The sequence below is a fragment of the Sus scrofa genome, chromosome 10, assembly GCF_054392235.1.
Source record: "Sus scrofa isolate SSC_HxYL_T2T_F1_AM1 chromosome 10, Sscrofa_HxYL_maternal_Yorkshire_Landrace_v2.0, whole genome shotgun sequence".
NCBI classification, from domain to species: Eukaryota; Metazoa; Chordata; class Mammalia; order Artiodactyla; family Suidae; genus Sus; species Sus scrofa.
In genome coordinates, this window is record NC_139392.1 from 95,266,425 (window position 1) to 95,288,313 (window position 21,889).

General features: G+C 50.9%; 1 long non-coding RNA gene across 3 annotated transcripts in view; it reads right to left on the reverse strand.

The window, feature by feature from the left end:
* Positions 1-346: 346 nt before the first annotated feature.
* LOC106505221 (uncharacterized) overlaps positions 347-21,889 on the reverse strand; it is a 42,761-nt gene continuing 21,218 nt past the window's right edge. Inside the window, exons 2-4 of one of the 3 annotated variants that reach the window (XR_014818190.1) lie at positions 6,237-6,405; positions 5,605-5,697; positions 347-1,665 (exon numbers count right to left, since the gene is read on the reverse strand). This is a non-coding gene — a long non-coding RNA (uncharacterized LOC106505221). Of the gene's footprint in view, positions 1,666-2,869; positions 3,142-5,604; positions 5,728-6,236; positions 6,406-21,889 lie in introns of those variants that run through there. The other 2 variants (XR_001299412.3, XR_014818191.1) reach the window with 2 other exon arrangements.

The following is a 21,889-nucleotide window of genomic DNA, read 5'->3' on the forward strand; positions in this document are numbered from 1 at the left end:
CTGTATTCCTCTTGAACAGACTTCACAGAGGCTGTGCGGCTCTTACAGGGGGGCCCACTGGCAAGGGTTGAGCCCAACTCCAATCCATACCTGCTGACCAGGAGCCCTTCACACTGACAATGCCCGTGGCATGCCATCTGCCCTTTACGAAACCTTCTGTCCTGCTGGAGGGGGTACTGCACTTGACCTGCAGGTCAGTCCTATGATTAGTGAGTGTCTCATTTAGTCCTGATGCTAACCCCATAATTATGCCCTCTCGCAAATCAGGGAATTGAGGTGACTCGCTGGCAGGTGCCAGAACAAGAATGGTAACCCACAGGACCCGACTCAAGAACAACACCTGTTGCACCTGTCAGCATTATTTAATTTTCTTATGTACAGAGGTATGGCCTGAGGACTGGACAAAATATAATCTACTGGAAAAAGAGGAGCATATGAAATATTAAAAAACCAGGACAAAGGCAAGTAAGAAAAGAACAAGAGGCCAGAGAAAAGTTATGGCCAGAAGCAGGTGCTGTAGGGTCTAGGCGCCCGACGGGAGGAGGGTCCCGCAGGCTGAGAGCTCTGCCAGGCGTGTGGGCACAGCGCCAGCCCACCCGCACCCACCCGGACACAGTGTCATTGCTGGAAACCCTCTCTCCGTCCTGCGAGCTTCCAGCCCAAAGCCCAGAGCACGCCGAAGGGGAGGCTCTGCTTCTCCATGTGCCCCGCGCCTCCAGCACCGAGACAAGGAAAGCAGCAGGGGCCTTGTCCCCGGGAGTCAAGCCACTTCCCCAAGTCTGGGAAATGAAGACTCAAGGGCCGCGTCCAGCAAGCTGTCCTTTCTCCAGCAAGAGCTGGGGACAGAATGGCTTCTTGTGCTGCCACCTGGATTGGGTCGAATGTCCAGTTTCCAGAGCGGTCCCTGGCAATGGGACCAAGCCTCGGACCCCCCCCCCCCGCCCCCGAAAGGCGGGGGCCTCTGGGTCTCCAGGAAGCTGCATCCTTGAGTGAACCACGCGAACGCACCTACCTGGGATATGACCCGAATCAACCAGACACTCGAGCCCCGGCACCACCGCCTCGTCACAGCCCCCCTGCTCACATTCTGAGCCCAAAGCGTCTCCAGGGCCGCCCAGGTCAATGGCCTGCTGCAGCCATGGGGGGCTGGAGACGAGGTACTGGGACCTTGATTCTGAGGCAAGGGCAGGGTCCAGGCACCGACACGTCACAGCATTTCTGCACCCACTCGAGATCCAGACAGTACTTCCATCCCTGGAGACCGCAGCTTTGAACAGAGTCGGGGGGTGGGGGGATGCACTTCCCTCCCCCTCCCGTCCATCCCCTCGGGGAAGTGGCGCTCAGCCCACAGGTGACCTGCTGTTTCGTCTACAGCCCATCGTAAAAGCAGACGTAAATTTTCAGAGGTGCTGGTGTGTCCACCGGAGAGAGGTACACAGTCCCGAGTCTCGAGTGCAGGTTGTGTGCAGAGCAGGCGCCCTCAGCGCACCCTCAGCTGTGACCTGGGACCTGAGCAGGCAGTATTTCTATCATCAAATGGGACCGCACGCTGTCAAAGGCGTTTTTCCGCGTCATCTGAGATGATCCAGCGGGGTTGAACCATTCGTCAGGTTAATGTGTGATACTGCATGGATGAATCTTTGTATGTTGAACCATTCTTGCATTCTAGGAATAAAAGCTACTGGTTAACGGTGTAGCATCTTGTAATATGTTGCTGGATACAGTTTGCTAGTATCTTGTGGAGGATTTTTGCATCGATATTCATAAGAGATATTGGTTTATAACTTTTATTTTTTGTAGAATATGTATCTGACTTTGGTGTCAAAGTCATTTTGTAACTAGTGAATGTTTTTAATCCTTGCCTTAAATTCCAAGGATGGGGTGATAGTTCTCTACATAATTAAATCCGGCCTACTCGGAAGCAAATGCATTCGCCTACCTAAATGCATTTATTAAAAAAAAAAAATTTCTGGAGTTCCCATCATGGCTTAGCAGTAACGAACCTAACTAGTATCCATGAGGACTCGGGTTTGAACCCTGGCCTTGCTCAGAGGGTTAAGGATCTGGTGTTGCCACAAGCTGTGGTGTATGTCACAGATGCGGCTCAGATCCCACATTGCTGTGGTGGTGGTGAAGGCTGGCAGCTACAGCTCAATTTGAACCCTTGCCTGGAACTTCCATATGCCGCAGGAGTGGCCCTAAAGAGATTAAAAAAAAAAAAATCCCAGAGTCCCCTGGTGACCTAGCAGTTAAGGATCCAACATTTTCACTGCTGTGGCACAGGTTTGGTGCCTGGCCAGAACGTCCACATGTCCTGAGTGAGTGAGGGCAGGCAAACAAACACGCAACATTTCCCATCCCTGGTTGTGTAACACCTACAAAAAAATCACTCCAATTACTTCCAAAGATATCAACATATCCTCCAAAAATTTATAAACAAAGTTTAATTCACCTTAATTATAAGAAGTCCTTTGTTGGGGTGTAATATTGCAAACATTATGCAATAAGGACAAGCATCACAATTTCCTGTTGATAATCATTGCTTTCGCCCAAACATTTTTTTTCATGGTTTTTAAGACCCAAGTCACAATTTTGACACTTAAATCCAAACATGAGTATTTGGTTCACTTCATCAACTGTTATAGTCATTCTAGGGTTACATGCGCAGCATTGGGTTATCATAATCTACCTTCATGTTGTAAACTTGACATTCAGTGTAAAAACTCAAACAGTATCATATCCACTTACCCTGCCTCTGTTATTACTGTTTCAATTTTACATGTGTCATAAATGCCACAATTCATCATCTTAGTATTATGATTGCTTTAAAGAGGTAGAATTTAAAGAAATTAAGACAAAAATCTTTTACATTCATCTGTATTCTAGGCTTCATTCCTTCTTGTAGGTCCAGATTTCTGTCTTGGTTAGTTTCCCACAAGCTTTAAGAACTTCCTGTAGCATTTCTTTTAGTGCTGGTCCATGGGTTCCCAATTCTCAGAGCTTTTTGTACTTCCGCAATGAAATAATTTACCATCATTTTGAAGAATGTTTTCACTGGGTATAAAATTTAGGCTGCTTGGTTTGTAAGTACTTCCAGAACTTTAAAGACGCCATTCCATCGTCTTCTGGCTTTCACTGTTTCTGATGAGAAATCGGATATCATCCCACCATATTACCTTGAATGTGATGTGCACTTTTTCTTTAGCTACATTTAAGATTTACTCTTATCTCTGGTTTTTAATCATCTAATTATCATATGTGGGGAAGTGGTTTCTTTGTGTTTATTTTGGCTGGGATTAATTGAGTTTCTTGGATCTGTGAGTTTGTGTCTTCCATCAGTTATAGAAAATTGTGACCACAAACTCTTCGAATTTATTTATTCCAGTTTTATTGAGATATAATTGGCATATAGGACTGTATAAGTTTAAGGTGTATAGAAAAGTTATTTGATTTATATCTTCAAATTTATTTACTTATTGCCTTTTTTTTTTTAGGGCCGGACCCATGGCATATGGAGGTTCCCAGGCTAGGGGTCTAATCAGAGCTACGGCTGCCAGCCTATACCACATCCATGGCAATGCCAGATCCAAGCCACGTCTGCTCTCTACATCACAGCTCAACAGCAACACTGGACCCTTAGCCCACTGAGTGAGGGCAGGGATTGAACCCTCAACCTCGTGGTTCCTAGTTGGATTCGTTTGTGCTGCGCCATGACAGGAACTCCCTTGATTCCCTTCTTGATTATGGCTCAAGTTTCCTGGCACACGCAGTGGGTTTTCACTGTATACTTGACATCGTGACATACTGTAGAGACTGGCTCGCATTATCTGTCCCTACAAAGAACTGACGTCTACTCGTTCGTTTTTCTGGCAGGAAGTTAAGCTGTTGGCAGATCTCCTTGATCCTGTGGAGGTAGTTTTATCTCTGTTAGGGCAGGTCTGCTTTAGTTTTCTTCTCTGCTCTAGAGAATACCATCTTCTATTGCTTGCATTTAAAATTTTTTTTGGCCTCCGGTCATGGCTCAGTGGTTAATGAACCTGACTAGTATCCATGAGGATGCAGGTTTGATCCCTGGCTTTGCTCAGTGGGTTAAGCATCTGGTGTTACCATGAGCTGTGGTGTACGCTGCAGATGCAGCTGGGATCCCTAGTTGCTGTGGCTGTGGTGCAGGCCGGCAGCTGTAGCTCCAATTACACCCCTCGCCTGGGAACCTCCATATGCCATAGGAGCGGCCCTAAAAAGCAAAAAACAAAACAAAACAAAACAAAACCCGGAAAATAATCTGCTAGCCCAGGGATCATATCCAAGCTGTAGTTGCAACTTTTGCTGCAGCTGCAACAACACCAGATCATTTAACCCACCATGCCAGGCTGGGGATTGAATCTGTGACCTGATGTGGCAGAGACACTGCTGATCCCATTGTGCTACAGCGGGAACTCCAAGCTAATTCTTCGCAATGCCAAAAGGCTCAGCTGGAAGCATGTCTTTGATCTGTAAACTAACCAGTCCAGAGCCAGCCCTCTGACGTGACCACTCACCCCAGGTGGCAGGGTTTCTCTGCCTTCACCATGATCAGAGCCAGGGCCACCCCCTACGGCTTGGAGCCTGCTGGAAGTATTCAAACCAGCCAGTCCTGAGTGTGTGCCCCGCTCTGCCTTGCCTTTCCCTCTCACAGAAACCCCAATAAAGGTCCTGGCCTCGGCCTTCCCCTCACTCCTGACCACCCTGGCGTCTTCCCACATGGCCCCGGGTGGCGTGCCATGCCTCCCCCTTCAGTGGGAATAATTAATTTTGTTCTTTCCTGAGCTTCTCCTGCATCGTCTCTTATGACCACAGCTGGCTGACCGCTGTCCTGGAATGTGACCTGGTTCCCTTTGTGTCCGTTCTGGGGAAGCCAGGGTGTTGACTGGGCCCTGACAATGTGATGGCACTGGACCCACACTGTCCCTTGCGCTGAGCAGCCCCGTGCCCTTATCCCTCTAACCCTCCAGCTGTGGATTCCTGGACACAGTCAGGAGCCAGCCCGGCCTGTGAAAGCTTCTGACACAAATTGGGAAGATGCCCTCTCTTTGCATCCCTCCTTGTACGACTTCCTCCCCGTCCCCAGATGCTCTGGCAGCCTCAACCCCCAACTTCTCCCTTCATCTCGTAACACTGCGCCTTTTTGCTGGAACTCTCTTGTCACATGTGCCAGGAGAAGCGGCAACTGGCCAAGGGAGAGAAGCAGGGGAACGTGGCTACATCCGGCTCCCTGGTTGCTTCCCTTGTTTCCAGGACTGTGTCCTTCCAGCTCCTGCCTGATTTTGCTGGAGCACACGTCTCTTCCAACCTGTTTTTCCTACTTAATGCAGAGTTTATCATTGGTGTTCTCAGGAGTGTCAGTCCCCCAGAAAGCAGCCCTGCCATGGCCTAGAGCACATCTTCAAAACTATCCTCCTCGAGGGCCTGTGTGTTCAGACCATCAGACGGTGGGGAGCAAAGGTCAGACATTGTTACAAACTGAGAATCGATCGTTTCCCGACTGTTCTACAGTAAAATCCCGGTCACCTCTGCATTCCAGCAGTTGTTGGTGGTACACATGGTAGGGGCACATTCTGTACTTACAGAGCCAAAAATCGCAGTAATTTCTTCCCCTTTACGTCTCCTTCCCTGGGTTTAACAGCTGTGGCATCACACACACAACTTGCCAAGAGTTCACTACAAGTGACAAAAGGAATTTTTATAGGCCTGTTAAGAATAGAAAGGAAAGGTTATTTTTCTACTTTGATATTTGAGCCAATATTTGAACTGATGGAATTCTTGAAGTTCTCAATAAAATAAAAATAATTTAAAAATATTTTTTGGCTGTGCCTGTAGCATGCAGAAGTTCCCAGGCCAGGGATTGAACCCATGCCACAGCAGTGACCCCACCCGCATTAGTGACAATGCTGAGTCCCTAACCACTAGGCCAGCAGGAACTTCAAAATAATTAAAATTAAAGAACAAATTCCTGTTTGAAAAGTTCACCCAAATAACCATTTGGGCTTGAACGACCGCCAAAGGACGGGGCACAAACACTGAGTGGGCAGCCTGGCATGCCCACCTGTGTGTGAGAGAGTGTGTGTGTGTGTGTGTGTGTGTGTGTGTGCACACATGCGTGGACATGCTAATGCCACTTTGATTGGTTTTGTAAACGCTGGAGACTTCATCCGACACAGCAGAGCAGTCGCCAGAGGACAGTCATGCCCACCCCGCACCTGGAACGCAGACGGCCTGCAATAAAACTGCTGGCCTGGCTTGGAGAGGGCACTGCCAAGTTTCCGGTCTTTCTTCTCAAATCTCTGGTTTTCATTTCCTTTGCCCTCCTTCTTCCCGTTGAGCTTCCGGGTTTCACTTCAAAGTTCTTCTCTTGATGCTCAGTCTGGTCTTAGAGTTACAATAAAAAAGGAAGGAAAACACATGCCTTAGACCTGCAGGAAGAAGACACACCCGCCTGAGAAGGGTCAAGGCTGACACGCGGTCTTCTTCCCTGGAAAAGCGGCGCGGTGCCCGCTCCGGGGCCAGACTCGAGTACCCAGTCAGTGTTACCGGGGCGCGTGCTGTGACACAGGGTCCCAAGCCCAGCTCTCACAGGGCTCCTGGCAGACACGTAGAAGCTACCTAGAACCTCGCTCCCACTCCCACGTCTGAGCCAGAGAGCCCACCGACTCACAGACCCACAGACCTCCAGATGGGCGAGGAGGCAGAGAACACCCAGTCCAACTTGCACCCCCGTCACGAGATGACCCTTTAAGACACCTGTGGAGGCAGCATCGAGACCGTGTCCACGTGTGAGTGGGGCTCGTGGTTCTCCAATCGGTCCACCCTCTTGCTAGGCATCAACGGGTATAAATGTCTTTCTTTTTTTAAATGTTTAACATTTTTAATTTTTTTTGTCTTTTTAGGGCTGCACCCGCAGCATATGGAGGTTCCCAGGCTAGGGGTTGAATCGGAGCTGTAGCCACCGGCCTACACCACAGCCACAGCAACGTGGGATCCAAGCTGCATCTGCAACCTACACCACAGCTCACGACAACGTTGGATCCTTAACCCACTGAGTGAGGCCAGGGTTCGAACCCTCATCCTCATGGATACTAGTTGGGTTCTTAACCACTGATCCACAGCAGCAAGTCCTTGCCTGAGTTCTGAGTTCACGGAGTCCCTGGGCTTTGCTGGCTGTTGGCCAGGGGAACACTCTGAGCTCCTGGAAGCCACCCCTTGCCACAGGCAGGCACCCCGACACGGGTTTTTGCTTTCTTTCTCTGAGGCCAGCCAGGAATAAAACCTCTGCTTTAAAAGAGCTTTGCCCTGGGAGTTCCCAGTGTGGTGCAGCAGAACGAACCTGACTAGTATCCATGAGGATGCGGGTTCAACCCCTGGCTTTGCTCAGTGGGTCGGGGATCCGGAATTGCTGTGGCTGTGGTGTAGGCTGGCAGTTGCAGCTCTGATTCGACCCCTAGCCTGGGAACTTCCTTGTGCCATGGGTGTGGCCCTGAAAGCAAAAACAAATAAATAAAAGAGCTTGCCTGATTAGGCCAGGCCCACCCAAGGCAATCTTCCTTGTGAATAACTCGAAGTCAACTGATTCGGTAGCCTGACCACACCTATAAACCCCCTTCACCACACGGCTGGCCTAGCATAAGAGTTCAGGCCCAGAGCCCAGCCCCACTCAACGGGAAGGGGTTACACCGGGAGGAGGGGTGACGGGGCAAAAGCATCCACGTGGGGAAGAAGCCCAGACTTGTACCTCAAACCCTCGTGTCTCCCCAGATTCACAGGTTGAAGCCCCGACCCCCAATACGACTGCATTTGGACATGGGGCCTCTAGGGAGGTAACAGGGTTAAAAGAGGGCCTGAGGGTGGGGCTCCGACCGACAGCACTGGCCTCCTTCTGCAAAGAGGAGGGGACCCGCGAGGCCTCCCCTCCACACCGAGGAAGCACCACGAGAAGACACCGTCTGTTACGGGGGGGGGGGGGGGGCCCTCTCTGGAACCCACCAGGCCTCGATCTCGGACGCCCAGCCGCGGTGGGGTCTGGCGACGGTGGCCAGAGCAGACATGCCTGGGCCCCCGACCTCAGCTAGACGCCGCTTGCACAAGCCTGAGCGACATCCGAAGGGCTCAGGTCAGCAACAAAAGGGCTTCTTTCTCGATGGTGAGACACAGAAGTTAACGATTTCCTGCTTTGGAATTTTCTCCGTTTTCCATATGAATGGCAGTAAATATGGACTGCTTTTGTCCTTGGAAAATTCCAATAAAAGGGGTTTCCGGAAGGGAGGAAATGTCCCCCTCGAGAGGCTGAAGTGGTGATTTCTGCAGGAAATCCTAAATAAAGAGGGGCGACCTGCGGCTGGGAGAGAGGGACATTTCCAGACCCACTAAAAGGAGCAACTTTTACGCTCCAATTGTCTGACGTGTTTACCAGTCCGAAGGGCTGCTGGCCTGGGATCCCAGGCTTAGCTTGATGCAGAGCCTGCGACTATCCCCAAGGGACGGGCTGAGAAGGAGCAACCCCGCCCACAGCCGAAGCCACGGACGGCTGCCGCAGGGCCACGTGGCAGGCTCAGCGCCTCGCCTCCTCCACCGGCCCCCCAGGAACCACGCCCAGCTCTCCAGCTCCAGGCCTCACTTCCTGGCCCAGAAGTCCCACCAGAAGCCTGCAGCCCACAGCCCACCATCAACAGGGACCTGTTGGGACCTGCCTGGCTTTTGTCATTTTAGGTTGGCAAAATTATAAGTTAAAGACTTTCTGCATTAGACCAAGCACTTGAGTGCCTCTTAGACGGAGGGGCAGCCCTGGGTAGTAGACAGGAGCCTGTAGGTGCTCAGGTAACATAACCACATAGCTGCGGTGCAGACCGAGCTCCAAGCTGCTATTCCACTCAGCTGTGGCGTCAGCACAGGTATAATTTGACTCGTCTCAGGGTTCACTGGGTCAGCAGTTTGAGAGCAGAAAGTGGGTCTGAGGCGGCTCCCATGGCAGCTGGACAGGAAGCCTTCGGTTTGATGTGCAGACCAGGGAATCGGCCTGGGGCTGCTCCTCCTGCAGAGTGTGTGTGTGGGACCCCTTCTCTGCAGGCCTGCTGGGCACACGAACTGGGGGGCATATTGTGGGAACTCACTGGGGAGATCCCGCAGCCAGCCAGGAACAGTCTCCATCAGACGGGATTCAAAGGAGAAATGAAGACCTGAGGCTCCAAACGCCCCACACACTCTCCTTCTTGCCAGGGTTTTCAAAGGATGCAGGTGGAGACACAGGTTGTCTAGGCGACACAATGTTTCATTGAAAAGACAATAACCCAAGTCCTATGTCCCACAGGGACTTTAAGGGTTATCAGTTATTGGTTTTGTTTAGTCTGCATCCAAACCACCAAAAGGGGAGTCATCTTAGGAAAGACAGAAGTGCCAGAAACACACCTCTAATTTCAAGAGGGTCGGGGGTGCAGGGCACGAAAATCTGGCCGTGTACTCAGGGGCTGCCCAGCTGGCATCCAGAGCATGCCTGGCACCATGGTGTGGGACACCCACTGGCCGAGTCCCAGCAGGGAGAAGCGAGAGGACAGGTGCAGGTGACGCAGCAGGGACCCGGAGGCCTCAGCCCCTGTCCCGGCACAGAAACCACAATCTACCAACTCGGCACAGAGGATGAGCCCCAAGGAGGCCCCGGAGTGCACTGAGGAATGGCAGCCGCGGCGGGGGCCCAGAACCCAGGAAAGACATCTGTCGCCCCATCCCTGACCGGCACATCTTGGTGCCAGAAGGAATCCCCTGCTGCGAGGTCCCTCACAGGGCAAAAAACAGCAGGGGGCCCAGCAGCTTCTCCACTGAGGGTCCTGGGGCCCCTGCCAGAGACAACCAGAGCCCTCAACACCCTGCCTTCCGAGCTGGGCCACTGCTCATCCTCCAGAGACAGTTGTGTATCCCCAATTCAACAGCTCCTGAAAGGGCTGTAGACCATGACCGAGGGGGATCTACCCCTGGGATGCGAGGGCGGTTTCAACCTGCACAAATCCATCAACCAGGACAAAGGATAAACACCATATGATCATCCCAGGAGAAGCAGAAAAGGCACTGACGAAACTCAACTTCCATTCACAAAACCTGAAGGAACTCAACACAATAAAACATAAATGCAAAGTCCACATAATTAATTAATAATAATTAACAGGGAAAATTAAAAGCTTTCCCTCTAAGAGCTGGTACAAGGCAGGATGCCCATTCTTGCTACGTCTGTTCAGCATATAACTGAAAGTTCGAGCCAGAGCAATTAGACAAGAAAAAGAAATAAAAGGCATCCAAACTGGAAGGAAGAAGTAAAATTTCTGTTTGTAGATGACATGATCATATAGGTAAGTAACTCTTAAGACTCCACAACAAAAATAGTTAGAAATGATAAATTCAGTAAAGGAGCAGGGTGTAAGACTGAAGTACAAAAATCAGTGCTGTATCTATACACAAAAAAGAGCTATCTGAAAAGGAAGTTAAGAAAACAAAATCTTTTTTTTTTTTTTTTTTTTTTTTTGCTTTGTAGAGCCACACTCAAGGCATATGGAAGTTCCCAGGCTCGGGGTCGAATTGGAGCTACAGTTGTCGGCCACAGCCATAGCCATGCAGACTCGGAGCCATGTCTGCAACCTATACCACAGATCATACAACAGTGGATCCCCAACCCACTGAGTGAGGCCAGGGATTGAACCCACATCCTTGTGATACTAGTCGGATTCATTTCCGCTGTGCCACAAAAGGAACTCCCAGGAAAACAATACCATTTACAATGGCATTGAAAAGCATAAATACTAAGGAACAAACTTAACCAAAGACTGGCACACTGAAAGTTATAAAACACTGATGAAGGAAATTAAAGAAGACAAAGATAAATGAAAAGACAATTTCATTTATACATTGGAGAATTGATATTGTTAAAATATCCACACTACCCAAAGTGATCCATAGATTCAACGTAATCCCTATCAAAATCCAAATGTCATTCTTCACAGAAATAGAAACTGCAGAAGACCTTAAATAGCCAAAGCAACCTTGAACAAGAAGAATAAAGCTGGAAGCACCACATTTCTTTTTGTTGTTGTTGTTGTCTTTTTTTGCCTTTTCTAGGTCTGCACCCGCGGCATATGGAGGTTCCCAGGCTAGGGGTCCAATCGGAGCTGTAGCTGCCAAGCCTACCCCAGAGCCACAGCAACGTGGGATCTGAGCCGTGTCTGCAACCTATACCACAGCTCACAGCCATGCCGGATCCTCAACCCACTGAGCAAGGCCAGGGATCAAACCCACAACCTCATGGTTCTTAGTCGGATTCATTAACCACTGAGTGATGACGGGAACTCCAGCATCACATTTCTTGACTTCAAAATATATTACAGGAGTTCCCATCGTGGTGCAGTGGTTAACGAATCCAACTGGGAACCATGAGGTTGCAGGTTTGGTCCCTGGCCTTGCTCAGTGGGTTAACGATCCGGCGTTGCCGTGAGCTGTGGTGTAGGTCGCAGATGCGGCTCGGATCCCGCGTTGCTGTGGCTTTGGCATAGGCTGGTGGCTACAGCTCCGATTGGACCCCTAGCCTGGGAACCTCCATATGCCGTGGGAACGGCCCAAGAAATACCAAAAAGACCAAAAAAAAAAAAAAAAAATACATTACAGTGCTACAACAATCCAAACAGTATGGTACTAGCATTTTGATCAAATGATCTCCAACAAGGGTGCCAACAAAAGGGAAATGAGAAAAGGATCGTGTCTTTAACAAATGGTGTTGGAGAAATGAATATGTTGAAGAATGAAACTGGATGCTTATCTCATAGCATATACAAAAAATCAACTCCAAATAGATTCAAGATTTAAACATAAGACCTGGAACCATAAAAATATTAAAAGAAAACATAGGGCATAGCTTCTTGACATCAGTCTGAGCAATAATTTTTTAGTTGTGAGACCAAAAACATATAATCAAAGAAAAAACAGGACTTCCTGTCGTGGCTCAGTGGAAATGAATCTGACTAGCATCCATGAGGATGCAGGTTCAATCCCTGGCCTTGCTCAGTGGGTTAAGGATCCGGTGTTGCCGTGAGCTGTGGTGCAGGTTACAGATGAGGCTCGGATCTGGCGTTGCCGTGGCTGTGGTGTAGGCCAGTGACTATAGCTCCAATTCAACCCCTAGACTGGGAACCTCCATATGCTGAGGTGCGGCCCTAAAGACAACCCCACTTCCAAAAAAAAACCCAGAGAAGAAAAACAGACACATGGAATTGCATCAAACAAAGACTTCTGCACACAAAAAAGGAAACAATCAACAGAGTGACAAAGCAAATCTACGGGATGGGAGAAAGCATTTGCAAACCACATCTGATAAGGGGTTAGCATCCAGCTCCTTAGCAAAACAAAAAACTCCTGCAACCCAACAGCACAAAACAAACAAAACCCCAGGTAATCTGATTTCAAAATGGGCAAAGGAGCTGCAAACACCTTTCTCAAGACCGACAAGTGGCCGAAGGTGCATGAAAAGGTGCACATCACGAATCATCACGGAAACGAAAACCGCCACCACAGTGAGATCCACCTCGAGCCGGCTGGGAAGGCTGTTACCGAAAAGACAAAGAAGGACGTGGAGGAGACGAAACTCCGTACGTTGCTGGCAGGACCACAGATTCACGCGGCTGTCTCGGAACCGGCAGGGAGGCTCCTCAACGAATTAAGCACAGAACGGCCCGAGACCCAACAATCTCATTTCTGGGCATATCTTCAATGCACATGAAGAGAGTGTCACAAAGGGATCTCCGCACGCCTGCGTTCACCACAGCACTAACTATAGCGGCCAGACTTGAGGGTACCCTGTGTCACTGCCCGATGAATGGAGAAAGGAAGTGCAGTATATCCACACAACGGAATAGTATCCAGCCTTGAAAAAGGAATTCCTAGCATTCGCAGCAACAGTAGATAGATGCTCGGTGAACTAAGCCAGACACAGAAAGACAGACACGCATGCTCTCTCTCACAAACAGAATCTAAAAAAGCTGCACCTGTAAGATCAGAGAGTAGAATGGTGGTTACAGTGACTGGGGCTTGGGGCAGATGGGGAGACGCTGGTCAAAGAGCAGAAAGTTTCAGGTTTTTCTTTTTTTCCTTGTACAGTTGCACCTGCGGTACATGGAAGTTCCTGGGCTAGGGGCTGAGCTGGAGCTGGAGCTGCCGGCCTACACCACAGCCACAGCAATGTGGAATCTGAGCCACATCTGTAACCTACTCACCACTGTTTGTGGCAATGCCAGATCCTTCACCCACTAAGCGAGGCCAGGGATCAAACCTGCGTCCTTGTGGATTCTAATCAGGTTCTTAACCTTCGGAGCCACAATGGGAACTCCAAAGTTTTAGTTTTAGGATGAGTATATCCTAGAGATCTAATGCACTGCAATGCAATTATGATCAACGGTGCTGTACTACACACTTGAAATTTGTTAAAAGGCAGATCTTATGTTCTCACCACAAAAAAAGAAAAAGAGGTGATTGTGTGTGTGAGCTGATGTGGGGTCAGTCAACTTGAGTGTGGTGCCTGCCTCGCCATGAGTGCATACATCAAACTGTCCCATCCTGAGCCTTAAACATAAGTAATTTTTATTTGAAAAAGAAGGAGAGGGATGCAGGACAAGGGCAGGGCCAGCTGGGGGGTGCTTTGCTGGATTCAAGTGGAATGTTCTCCAGAGTCTGAGGTGCAGACGGGGTCTGAAACACCACCTTTTTTTTCCGGGGGGGGAGGGGCATGCCTGCGGCATATGGAGGTTCGCAGGCTAGGGGTTGATTCAGAGCTGCAGCTGCCGCCCTACGCCACAGCTACAGCAACGCCAGATCTGAGCTGTGTCTGCGACCTACACCACAGTTCACGGCAATGCTGGATCCTTAACCAACTGAGCAAGGCCAGGGATCAAACCTGCCACCTCATGGTTCCTAGTCGGATTTGTTAATCACTGAGCCACAAGGGAACTCCTTTTTCTTTTTTTTAGGAATAAAGTTTTTATTTTTATTTTTTTATTTCTCAATGAATTTATTACATTTATAGTTGTACAATGATCATCACAGTCCAGTTTATAGGCTTTCCATCCCACAACCCCAGCATGTCCTTCCACTCCCCAACTGTCTTCTTTGGAAACCATACGTTTTTCAAAGTCTGTGAGTCAGCATCTGTTCTGCAAAGAAGTTCAATCTGTCCTTTTTTCAGATTCCACATGTCAGTGAAAGCATTTGATGTTGGTGTCTCATTGTATGGCTGACTTCACTCAGCATGATAGTTTCTAGGTCCATCCATGTTGCTGAAAACGCCAGTACTTCTTCCCTTTAATGGCTGAGTAATATTCCATTGTGTATATGGACCAAATCTTCTTGATCCACTCCTCTGTCGATGGACATTGAGGTGGTTTCCATGTCTTGGCCATTGAAAATAGTGCTGCCATGAACATCGGAGTACAGGTGTCTTTGCGAGTTGTGGTTTTCTCTGGGTAGATGCCCAGGAGTGGGACTGCTGGATCAAATGGTCATTCTATGTTTAGTTTTCTGAGGAATCTCCATACTGCTTTCCACAGTGGTTGCACCACTTTACAACCCCACCAGCAGTGTCATAGGGTTCCTTTTTCTCCACAGCCTCTCCAGCACTGATTGTTTGTAGACTTTTGGATGATGGCCATTCTGGCGGGTGTAAGGTGGTACCTCCGAGTGGTTTTGATTTGCATTTCTCTGGTAATGAGTGATGTTGAACATCTTTTCATGTGTTTCTTGGCCATCTGTATGTCTTCTTTGGAGAACTGCCTGTTTAGATCTTCTGCCCATTTATTGATGGGGTTGTTTGTTTTTTTGGTATGGAGCTGCCGAAGGTGTTGATACATTTTGGAGATGAATCCCTTGTCAGTCGATTCACTTGCAGAGATGTTCTCCCATTCTGTGGGTTGTCTTTTCATTTTGTTTAGAGTTTCCTTGTCTGTGCAGAAACTTTTTTTTTTTTTTTTTGTCTTTTTGCCATTTCTTGGGCCGCTCCCACGGCATATGGAGGTTCCCAGGCTAGGGGTCGAATTGGAGATGTAGCTGTCAACCTACACCACTGCCACAGCAACACGGGATCCGAGCCACATCTTGCAACCTACACCACAGCTCATGGCAATGCCGGATCCTTAACCCAGTGATTAAGGCCAGGGATCGAACCTGCAACCTCATGGTTCTTGGTTGGATTTGTTAACCACTGCACCACGACCGGAACTCCGGTGCGGAAACTTTTAACTTTAACTAGGTCCCATTTGCTAATTTTTGTTTTCACTGTCATGACTCTAAGAGGTGGATCTATGAAGATGTTGCTGTGGTTTATGTCACAGAGTGTTTGGCCTATGTTTTCCTCCAGGAGTTTTATAGTGTCTGGTCTTATATCTAGGTCTTTAATTCCTTTTGAGTTTCTTTTTGTGTATGGTGTTAGGGAGTGTTCTAATTTCCTTCTTTTCCATGCAGCTGTCCAGTTTTCCCAGCACCACTTATTGAACAAGCTGTCTTTCCTCCATTGTATATTCTTGCCTCCTTTGTCATAGATGCATTGGCTGTAGGTGCATGGGTTTAATTCTGGGCTTTCTATCCTGTTCCACTGATCTATATGTCTGTCTCTGTACCAGTGCCATATGGTTTTGATGATTGTTGCTTTGTGGTATAGTCTGAAGTCCGGGAGCCTGATTCCTCCGGCTCCATTTTTCTTTTTCAGGATGTCTTTGGCTATTCTGGGTCTTTTGGGCTTCCAAACAAACTTTAAAATATTTTGTTTGAGTTCTGTGAAAAATGTCCTTGGTACTTTGATAGGGATTGCATTGAATCTGTAGACTGCCTTGGGTAGTATAGTCATTTTGATAATATTAACTCTTCCAATCCACGAGCATGGCCTACCTTTCCATCTATTTATAACTTCTTTCAGCTTTTCACCATTGAGATGATGTTTGCTGTGGGTTTGTCATATATGGCCTTTCTGATGTTGAGGTAAGTTCCCGTCATGCCCACTCTCTGAAGGGTTTTTATCAGAAATGGGTGTTGGGTTTTGTCAAAGGCTTTTTCCGCGTCTATGGAGAGGATCACGTGGTTTTTATTCTTCCGCTTGTTAATGTGGTGTATCACACGGATGGATTTGTGGATATTGAAGACCCCTTGCATCCCTGGGATAAATCGCACTTGATCATGATGTACAATCCTTTTAATGTCGTGTTGGATGCGGTTTGTTAGTATTTTGTTGAGATTTTTTGCATCTCTGTTCATCAGTGAAATTGGCCTGTGGTTTTCTTTTTTTGTGGTATCTTTGTCTGGTTTTGGTGTCGGGTGATGGTGGCCTCATAGAATGAGTTTGGGAGAAATAAGTTATACAATTCAGAGGACCAACTGAATAGCAGAATGGGCTCAAGCATATAACCTACAGGTACAGGTGTGTTTGAGGAGAAAACGGCGACAGGATGAGAAGGTTTCCACTTCCATTACGGTGAAATGGGTAAATCTGACCCGTCCCCCCGAAAACACCTGAGAGGCAGCACATTACAGATCTTCTGGAAAACATGTAAGGATTGACAAGCTCATGTGTACATGGCTGCGAGGCTGTGACCGGGGGGTGGGGGTTGCATTAACCTAGAGAGGAGGCTGCAGAGGAGAGGGGCGGCCGGAAGCCCAGCCCTTGAAGCCGCAAGAAGACAGGACACGCTCATCCAGAATGTCGCTCAAACACGCTTCCTGTGGCAGGTCTTTCCTCCAAGGAATCTGTGCAACAGCAACCCCAGGTGTGCCCTCGGGACACTGTGGGCTCAGCCTTCCCACCCTCTTGACCCCGGTGGGACCCGAGGCTGGGGGTCACACTGCCATGGTGACGGGTAGCTGGCTGTGGGAGGGGGCAGGGCTCCGTGACGCCCTTTCTCGGGCCGGACAGTGCTGGGTGAGCTCGAGGCCGGGCCAGCAGGAGCCCCTGGGCGGAGGGACAGGGCGCGCTGAGCACGCCGGCCAAACAGCAGATCCCCAAGCCGCAGGTGTGGTGCTGAAACAAAAACCCAAAACACACCTATTTGCTTCAAAAATTAAACAAAATTTATAATAAGAAATTGACAAATGTACGCACACAAAGTAGCAATGCTATGTAAATGTCCTGCGGCCCTGCTTGCACTGGGCCCTCCAGGCCATCCAGCTTTTGTGGGAGCAGGTTGCCCTGATCGCCTGGGAAGGTCCTGTCAGTTCCCTAAGTGCATCCCTGCTTCTGACTGCAGCACCTCTGCGCGTGGCCCGACTGCTGCACGCTGCCAGGGGCCCTTCTGTCCTCACAGGTCCGAGGCCCCCAGAGGCCCCCGAGGTCTGCCCAAGCTTACCGACGAAGAGCGAGGCCTTCGGGCTTCTGCGGCAGGCCTGGAGCCCCCCGCAGCCCTGTCTTCACTGGTCCTCCTCCAGTCTCAAGGGGAGTGTTATCTGCAGATCTGAGGTCACCCCCCGCTGGTCCTGCAAGTCAGCCACAGGCAAAGATGAAACTATAAATAGATGGAAAAACCCAGAGATGAGACGAGAGCTCGGTGTATTAACGAGGGTTTCTGGATCAGAAGGAGTCCGTGTTTATGTTTCCACTCTGCAGCTGGCTCTCTCGCTGGGCGCACTCCTTCCGTCGCAGGTGGGTTCTGGAAAAAACAGTCACGGCTGGCAGGTCCTTGCCTTGACCTCCCAGGCGCGGCTGCAGGAGCCCGCGGCTCTCCCGGGACGCGTCCTGGGCCGAGGGCCGGGGCCGGCCGGGGAGTAACCTTGGCCCGTCCACGGCGGGGCTGCAGGGCTGCAGCGCAGACTCTGCGGGCAAACACCACAGGGTTTCTTCAAGCCGTTCCCACTGACAATGACGCAGACCATCTACTCAGGGCGATTCGGCCACAAGGCTGCTTTACTGTAATTAAATGCGATGGCACTGCAGGCAGGGCACTGGGGGGCAGCTCCCCCAAACCCCGAAGAGCACTCCTGCAGCAGCTGGTGAGTCACAGGCCCCAGGAGGGAGCCCAGCCGCGGGCAGAGGCCCCGCGGCCCCTGGGTGGTGCTGGCTGGGCTCTGTCGGAAACAGGAGGGAGCTGGCTCTCTCGGAGGCTTTCCAGGCCTGAGGGTGGCGTTTCCGGACACACCGCCCGGGGGTCCTCAAGTTACAAATAAGTCAGAGGCCCAAGGTCATAAATAAGTCATGGTCCCAAAGCTAATCCACGCCCAATGCTGGAAGAGCGTCACCACTGGTCTTTTGATCCTCAGCTGACTCACCAAACACACCTGGGGGCAAACCCCATCTTTCCAAAGCCGCACCAAGTGTCTACGCGGCAGCCCTGCGTTCGCGCGGCCGGGGCGTCAGGCCGAAGGGTGGCCGCTGCATCCCCACAGTTTCCCGGTCCTCCGTCTGAGTGACACTACGGTCCGTATGTAGCTCAGGAACCTGGGAGTCCTACTCAATCTCGGCCTCCCTTCCCACTGTAAACCGTCAGCTCTGCGGCTCAATTCGCGCCACGTCCTTCCAGACGGCTGTGCTGGGTGGCACTGCCGCCCTCCCTCGGTTCCGGCAGTGGCACCGCTGACATTTGAAGGGCAGAAGACGCTCTGTCCCGGGCCGCGGGGACGGTGTGAGCAGCCGCGCTGGCCCCCACCCCCTGCAGCCTGCAGCGCGCTCTCCACCCACCTCGAAGGGTGAGAGCCAAAGCCGCCTCCGACAGCCTGAGACCCCCGGCGATGAAAGTCTCCGGGGACTGAGGAGCACGGCTTGCTTTGCTCTTCCTCTTTTCTTTCGACCTCTGCGTGCGCGGCGGCTGCATGTGGGACCTCGGTTCCCAGACCAGGGTCTGAACTCAGCAATGAGGGTGCCGCATCCCGGCCACTAGAGCACAGCCAACTCCTGTGTTCTAACCACTTTTCTGCCCAGAAGAAATACGAAGCGACGATGTTCCTGAATCCTAAACAGGTCATTTTCCTCTCGATTTAAAACACTCGGTGACTCCATACTGACGCAGGATAAATGCCAAACTCTTCACGTGAGATGTTTAAGGCCGATGCAGCCGTGAACCAGGAGGTGGTTCTCACCAGACACGAAACCTGCTGGCCGCAAAACCCTGTCCCCGTGAGCAAAAGTCAAAATAAGACAGACAAATGGGAAGAAAAGGAAAACAGTCCTGGGACTCGGGTGCCCGTCGGACAAGGACGACGAAGACAGTCCTTTGCTTTGCTCTCTCGTTGTGGGTGGGTGCCGAGTGTCCACTTTGTCACTGGCCCCTTGGGGTGTGGATAAAGAGAGGCCACGCACGGGCCGAGCTCTAAGCCGGGAATTCACAGCACGGTTCCGCAGAAGGGCCTCCGGTCTGCTGTGCCGAATGAGAAAAAATCATGGGTTTTCTTCTAGGGAAAGCGTCCATCACGTCCCACAGATTCTGAAAGAGCCTGGGACCTCATCCATGCGCTCAGGGAGCAAGAAACACACTTTGCTGAACCTGAATGTCGCTGACGGAGCCAGGAGGATGTGGCTCATCGAGTCAGAATATTTCCTCAGGAGTTCCCGCTGCGGCTCAGTGGGTTAAGAACCTGACTAGTACCCATGAGGTTGCAGGTTCGATCCCTGGCCTCACTCAATGGGTTAAGGATCCGGCGTTGCCGTGAGCTGGGGTGTAGGTCGCAGACACGGCTCAGACCCTGTGTTGCTGTGGCTGTGGTGTAGGTGGCAGCTGCAGCTCAGATTCAACCCCTAGCCTGGGAACCTCCATAAGCCACAGGTTGGGCCCTAGAAAGACAAAGGAATGTGTTCTTCAGACTCACACTCGTTAGAGCCGCAGGCAGACCCTAGAGCCCCCCGAGGCAGCGGAGCTGCGGTCATGGGGTCTGGAGCCCAGGCCTCTCTCGCCTGCAGGGCTCTGAGGTCACCTCACAGTCCACGCCCTGTCGTTTCTGATGTCCTGGGTGCTGACGTCAGAAGGACGGAGTCCGAGCGTTTGTTTTGGCCACGCCTGTGACATGTGGCAGGGACTGAACTTGCCGCAGCAGTGACAACACTGCTAACTGCTAGGCCACCAGGGACTCCGAGAATCTGAGTGTTGAAGGGAAAGTTTGGAGAGGGATGGGAGAAAACGTAGGCAAGATGACTCCAGACTGGGCCGGCGCGTAGGAGAGGGGGTGTTTTTGAGTCGAGACATATGAAGGCTTTTACTGTTTTTTTTTTTTTTTTTTTTTTTTTTTTTCGTCTTTTTGCCATTTCTTGGGCCGCTCTCGCGGCATATGGAGGTTCCCAGGCTAGGGGTCGAATCGGAGCCGTAGCCACCGGCCTACTCCAGGGCCACAGCCACGCGGGATCCGAGCCGCGTCTGCGACCTACACCACAGCTCACGGCAACGCCAGATCCTTAACCCACTGAGCAAGGGCAGGGATCGAACCCGCAACCTCATGGTTCCTAGTCGGATTCGTTAACCACTGCGCCACGACGGGAACTCCAAAGGCTTTTACTGCTTTTAAGAAAAGCATGACAGGAAGTGAGAACGTTCACCACCCCAGGGTCCAGAAGGGCAAGGACCCCAGACGGCGCCCAGCAGAGCGACGCGGCGCCCAGCGCGGGACGGCAAGACCTGCCTGCACGCGGGCGGGGACCCCGCCGCCGCCGGCACCGCGGCTGGAGCGTCCCACACCCGCCCAGGGAAAGGCCGGCCGTCTGGAGCCTCCCGGCCGCGGAAGGCACGGCCGCATCGGCCGCTCCGGGCCGCTCGCGGGAAGCAGGCGACCTCCGAGAAGGAGGCTCCCGGTAACCGGGGGTCTTGCTCTAAGACCCTCCTCAGCAGATGCTCCATCCTTCCTTGACGACCTTTCCTTCGCATCAGACGCGCCATCTCCCTTCTCTCTCCATTCCCCGTAAGGGAGGTTCGCGGAGGTATTCCCTACACGTCTTACTCAAAAAGCTGGCTTCTCCCTGCACAAATGTGAAGTTGAAGTTTCCCGTCTTCCAAGCCAGAGCGAGGAGCGGGTGCCCCCTGCGCCCAGAAGGAACCAAAAGATGAGATGTGGAGCAAAGGGAACGCGTCCAAACGAGATGCTGTCACTTGCCGGTCTCCTCGCCCGTCAGACTTCCGGTGTGTTGCCATCAAGAAAAGCAGTCATCGTGCCGCGTGCCACCCTCGGCCACTGCCCAAAGCCCTCCCCTAAAGGCCCCTGGCTCCATCATGCAGCCGACACGTCCTCTCACCTTCCCCAGCTGACCCTCCACCTCACCAGCCACACCTCCCGGTGCCCACCCAACACCTCTGCACTCACGCGCGTGCAGACGTGCACGCTCCTCTGGGTGTGGGCAGCTTCACTCTCCTCCTCCTTCTGCTCTCAGAGGCCTCTGCCCTCCTCTCAATACGGCCACCACCTCAGGGCATCAAAACACCCCAGTCTGGTCCACAACAAGTATTCTTTCCTTTAGTCACACCCGTGAATTCACTCAATAAATTCAGGGAGTTCCCATGTGGCTCAGCAGTAACAAACCCGACAGGATCCATGACGATGTGGGTTTGATCCCTGGCCTTGCTCAGTGGGTTAAGGATCTGGCATAGCTGTGAACAGTGGTGTGGGTTGCAGATGCGGCTTGGATCCCACATCGCTGTGACTGTGATGTAGGCCCAGCAAGTGCAGCTTCAATTCAACCCCTAGCCTGGGAACTTCCTGAAAAGACAAAAAAAAAAAAAAAAAAAAAAAAAAAAAAAAAAAAAAATCAGGAAATACATGACTACTCTTTCAATTGTGGGACATTATGAGTGATATAAAACACATAAGACATTGTCCATGTCATTTAGAGATTAAAATCTGGTTAGGAAAAATAAGACGTTTTTAGAGAATTGCAATTCAAAGA